Source organism: Acanthaster planci, linkage group LG20, assembly GCF_054643075.1.
Source record: "Acanthaster planci isolate LZ-2023a linkage group LG20, COTS_SCS, whole genome shotgun sequence".
Taxonomy (NCBI): Eukaryota; Metazoa; Echinodermata; class Asteroidea; order Valvatida; family Acanthasteridae; genus Acanthaster; species Acanthaster planci.
Window position 1 is genome coordinate 2,001,620 of NC_141796.1, and position 5,811 is coordinate 2,007,430.

The 5,811-nt window shown below is 44.7% G+C and overlaps 1 protein-coding gene across 1 annotated transcript in view; it reads left to right on the top strand.

Annotated features, from left to right (window-relative positions):
- Positions 1-1,349: 1,349 nt before the first annotated feature.
- LOC110975446 (uncharacterized) overlaps positions 1,350-5,811 on the top strand; it is a 42,679-nt gene continuing 38,217 nt past the window's right edge. The window contains exon 1 of the mRNA XM_087130591.1: positions 1,350-1,567. The gene's annotated coding sequence lies outside the window, so the exon portion shown is untranslated. The remainder of the gene's footprint in view (positions 1,568-5,811) is intronic.

A 5,811-nucleotide genomic window follows, 5' to 3' on the forward strand; every position in this document is an offset into this window, starting at 1 on the left:
CAAAACGAACCAGGCGTTAACTTATGAAGTTACGAGTTATGAATTTCGGACAGCTGAACACCTTTTCTCCAATTATTCTGACAATGCCCCCGTAATTCCCCCTTTTCACTTGTGTTGTAATTACTATTCCTGCAGTTTATCTCATATCTGTCGTATATTGGATCCCTGTTTTGTTTAATAAAATACTTTGCAGGGCGGAAATAAGCGTCGAGATGAAATAATGACATATTGAGGGCGCTGTTTATCCTAGTCATCTGTTAACGCAACGCATTGTAGCAGCATGATATGCATGCTCCCCTGATCTACAGCTGAAGCTGGGTGAAGTAGAAGCCGCACAAGCCGAAGTCCATTTTTTATGTAGGGCGTGAACTGAATAGCTTATATGGGACCGGTCGAGTAGCGTGCGACTTTGATTGGTAACAAGTCATTTATTGCAAGTCCAAGTCAAGTCACAGGTCAAAGCTGGTATTTACAAGTCAAGTCACAAGTCACAAAAATAGTCACTCGAGTACGGCTCGAGTCCAAGTCACATGACTCGAGTCAGCAACTCTGATATTTGATACATAAAACACCAATTACTTTCTTACCTATACTCACCTGAGAAGTATTCTTACTACAAAAAGGGAAAAAAAGTCTGGTGAAAAAAATCAGTCAGAGGCCGGGGCAAGTCGCCCCCCCCCCCGATACGCCACTGATTTATGGTAATTTTGTACAAAAGGGTTGTATTATTTTTCGTTAGTTGAGGCTACAATTTTATGGTCCTGTCATATTTTTTTAATAAACAGGGAACCAGTTTATCGTGGCGTAAGGAATAACATTTTTAACTAACTCCTTTGTTTGGAGCAATTTTTGTTTGTGTGATTTGTAAAGACGACAATTAGTAGATTGTTTACTTTCCTTGTTAAGTTGTTTCCAACAGCACAAGAAACGTGTAATCGAAAATACTGTTGTGAATTTATCACGGTGAAATGAGCCAATAGCGTGTTTCCTTTCATGCGTCCCGCGCAAGGATCAATCAATTGCCTCTCGATTTGACCTCACTCGTGATTGGCCAGGCGTCTACGTAAACAAACGCCTGGGCGAGTCAAAGGGTTTCCCCGTAAACTGCAATGGACTTGCCAGTTTGACTCCCAAAAATGGTGGGGTCGTTTCCTTTTAAGGGGGCGGCAGGGGGAATCCCGTGCCATATATGGCATGGCGTACGTGTGCTACGTGTATGGCGCAGGCCACGCTGGAAACGTGCTACGATTGCTCGCCTTGCGTGGCGCACGTTGCACATGTGCGAACTATCGGCATAATAATCTTTACACGAGCTCTAGACACATTGAATGGGACCATGGCCCGTCAACACTCACTCCCCAAATGTAGAACGTTCCAGGTTAATCCGAGGGAAAAATTGTATTGTTCGACACTTCGTCTGCACACGGAGGCGAGGGGAAGTGATCTGTGTGGGCGATTCGATCACAGCACGTCGTAATTGCGGCGACATCATTTCATACAAATTGCGTTGGAAACCCATAATATGCGGCGTCGTTTTTGATTCACCCCCGCCGTGCGGAGAACGCCGGTGAGTACATCACAGATAACTAGTATTAAATATCGCCAACTATAAGTAGACTCCTTCGGGTCGTCGTTCCACTCCGATTACATCGATAGATAGCTTCGATAGCCGACTACAAGCAGACGAAAACACACTAAGAAAAAGATACTTTTCCAGGGAGAGTGTTACAGCGAAACCTCAGAGCGTACACACAGACCTGTTTTACATACAAAGTGTGGACATTACTTTGTTCTCCTGTGGTTAAGGAAACTTGAGAAAAATGCTTCTTTTTCACTAACTAGGATAACTCCTTCGAGCTGGATTTTTTATGATGATTTCCTGGACTGTTCCTCTTCATTTTGCCACGGATAACCTTGACCCCAAAATGCCTCTGAAGGGGGAAACATTGCGTGGACGTGTGCGAGTCCACACAGCGCCATCGCACCCTACATTATGTGGACTTCTTTTGTGCAGAGGTCCACACTATGTATGCCACGCATGTATACAAATCTTTACAGTGGTCTGCACTGTACGATTAACAGAGGAGTTACGATTTTCCCCCTTTTTTGACAGAAAAAGGCAAGTGATCCACATTTTTAAACGAAATGCCTGAAAGGTATCTATATTATAACGTACTCGTTGCCATCAGTTGGAGTCGAATTTCGTGGGAATGTGTAGCCTTAGTGGTTGTACAGGGCAGAGGAGTTTCGATTTAGTTAGGGTTCGAATCCAGCGGCTGGTGACCTAGCTCGGGCGAGTCACTGTACTTCGATTACCCGTGCTTGTCCGTCTCATCACTGGAGTGTGAACGTATGGGTACCTGACGGCTCTGATGGTTGTGCTTGGCATCTGCACCGGAAAAGGCAGCCGTCAAAGCCGTATGGAGGTTTAGTGGAAATTGCACAGTTACACTGATCACAAAGTTAACAAAAAGATACCGATCACAAAATGAAATTTGAAACATGTTAGGTACGTAGTGCCGTTGCCTTTTTATTCCACTTTCATGTTTGAAAAACCCCTTTTTGTATTTTCTGTTTGTATACGAATTTGTTATCTGTTATTGAAATACTGTATATATGAGCGAAGCCTTGTTTCTCCGAACACGCAGGGAATAGAATTTGTTCATTGAACAATTAGGAAACTGTGTCTGTCCGGCCATCCCGTTCAACTACAAGTCGCAGGTGCTTTTGTTTGAAATCCGCGCACTGTCTCACACGCGCTGCCCCGGTCGTCATGACCTACAATAGTCATTGCAAATGCATTGCGACGATTAGGCCTATATAGGGTGAGTGCACTTTATACACGTGTCGATACAGGGGAGAAAAAGTGTAAACGTTGACTAACACGTCTTAATTAGAATCCAGTTGTTTCAAGTGGTGCCTTATTTACAAGGCTATCCGAATTTTTGCTTGAGGGTATAATTTTTTTATTCGCTGAGCATGAATCTGGGTCAGAAAAGCTCAGCTCAGAATCTTACCTCGAGCGACGTGCATGTATCACAGGTCATGCGGGGCATTTTGGACGGATACAAAACTTGTGAAGCCATTTGTTGGCTCAAAAACTGTGTGCCTTTTTTTAAGTGACAGTAGGACTGAAGATTATCTATTTACGAGTTTCGATGTTGCTATGGTGACTCAATTTTTAACCATCATTTCTGACGACCTTCCGAAAAGGGCCTTTTAGGAAGCGACATTCCAGAACCTTTTCAACTAAATCGTTTCCCATGCAAAGTTTTTCATCAAATAGTGAGGCTTTCCAAAATTGAAAATGGACATTAACGCTCGCCCCGTCCCGAAAAGGTAGCCATGAAATGCGTCTGACCCACGCCGATGTGGCATTTACCAAAGATTTGGTTTTTTTTTCAACCCTCGTAGGTCGAATTTTTCAAGTGCAAACCGTTGATTTTCGGCAGTGTCATACCCACCGATTCAGAAATCGACCGAACCCTCGCATGAGTAGCCGATTTGTAAGAGTTAAATGTATGCAGTGGAACTTTTCCAACTGTCGAGAGATGGGACAAAGGATTATATCCTCCACGATATTACATAGTCAAGTTATTTGAGAATCTACTTCATTCCAAATCATCCTGGTGCCAAGTTCACTGTAAAAAGTCTGGTGTTAAAATCCACACTTTTTGATGTTATCAAATGACCACACCATAGGGTGTTACTTTAACACCGCTGGTGTTACTTTGCACACCTGTAAGTGTTACAGTGCACTGGAGGGTGTTAAAGGTAACACCGAGTAACACCAATTTTTTTTTTCACACCAGTAAAAAGGGTTGGTGTAGTGCTCTGATAACACCGGGGGTGTTACACTGAACACCCCACTTTTTGTAGTGTTTCAGTATATTCAGAGTATTTTTTCAATTTTTTTTATTTGGATGTAACGGGTAAATTTTTTGCAAGTTAGAATGTTGACCTCTTGTTGGTTAGCCATGTTTATAGTTTTCTCCATTTTGCGAAAGAAGGTAGGAAGACGCGGATCATCAAACAGCTAAGGTGAAAAAAAAGGGATGTCTAGATGACGACCCCCAAATTAAACTGCATTCAACAGAGTTCCGGCCACGAAAGGGTCATCGTCGCCGCTTGCTTCCGCTCGCAAGCCACCTCGACGCCGGGGAAGTTCACTGGACGCGGCCCGCTACAGGCAGCGGGTCGTGGAGGCCCGTCGGCTCCGCCGGAGTGCTGTGGACATAAGTCGCTGTCACGCGGCGCAAAGAGTGCTTCTCCGTCAATTCTCTTGTGCGTGCGACAGCGACTGATGTGTGCCGGCAAAATTCATCTAGATTGTCCGTCCTAGAAGCGACTGAATAAGGTCGGTGTACAAGTACACGGACTTAACGAGGCGGGAGCCAGATCTCACCTGGTATGAGCAAGACACACCGGTCTTCCGTCAAACCGTTCTTCCGTCAAACCGTTCTTTCTGCGCATGCGACACTGTTGACCCGTGCAGGTTAACCATTAATTTATAAAGAAATCTGTCCAACCAGAGCTCGAAAATATTAGCAGTTACCAGCCTCTGAATAAAACAGATTGGTGGGTGTAACCGATCACCTTATCGTACGGAAATCGTGGTAATGCCTTACGTTTTTTTTCTCCTGAATGAGGCGAATAATGGGGCGTGTCGGGGGGGGGGAATCCAAGCCCTGTTCAATATCTGTGCCGTGTGGACAATTCGAACTAGCCTTTACTCCGCAGACCTTGGAGCTAAAATGGCTTTTTTTTACAGCGTTCACTGGCGCATCACTACCGACATTTTGTTTCCACCGTTGCGACACTCATGTCGCAAATCTGTATAGGCCTACGGCTCTGCGCTGCCCACGTAAACCGACGTCTGTCGCCCACCGTCTGCCGAAGAGACAAGGAGTGCAAAACGACGCAGTGTGTTTACGTTTGTTTTAATGGCGTTTCCAGCCACTCAGGCTATTTGCACCAATAACAGTACGTTTATTAATAACCTTTATTCATCAGCATCACATTACGGAGTCAGGAAGAAGGTCCAGTTTCAGAGGCAGGAAAAAACCTGCGACAGCGAGTATGGACTGGAAACCAAATGCACTTAAAGCCTGGGCCAACTTAGACGGGACTCGAACCCAGGCCTCATTGGTTCAAAGCGAGGAAAGAACCGCGACGCTAACCTGCTAACCCCGAGTGTTTACATTACACAGGCAGTCCTTTATAAATGGAAAAGAGCATGAGAGAAAAAAAACATTCGGGCTTACACCAACTACTGGGCCATACGATAAACACCATACTTTACTTATACCAGGCAAGATATGGGACGGAGGGGTACCCCCCTTACCTGTCCAATCCCAATACACACTCTAGACTATTGTTACCTAACACATCCCCCCCCTAGAAGTCTGTAAAGAATTCCTAAGATTCCGATCAAACAATGACCAACACAAAGGCGGGGGGAGGGTTTCTTTCCGTCCCATACCTTGCTTCAAATGACTTCACTACCGCAGTGGTGACCATTGTGCATTTGACAAAGAAACCACAGTTATTATTCAGGTGAAAACAGGACCCATCGTCAAATCGTACGACGCACGATTTCCTATCCCAAAGGTTTACGAACAGTAATGGTGGCCGATCTCGAGAAAGCAGTCACGTGGTAGTCCTTGGTGTTGTTACTGTACAAACACGCTCCACGGAATAATATATGTGCTGCTATATTTGCTCACTCTGTAGTGTAAAGAAATCGTCCATTAGGGATTGAATCGTTCCCCACGTGACAGAGAGCAATAAATTACAAATTGACACACCAGA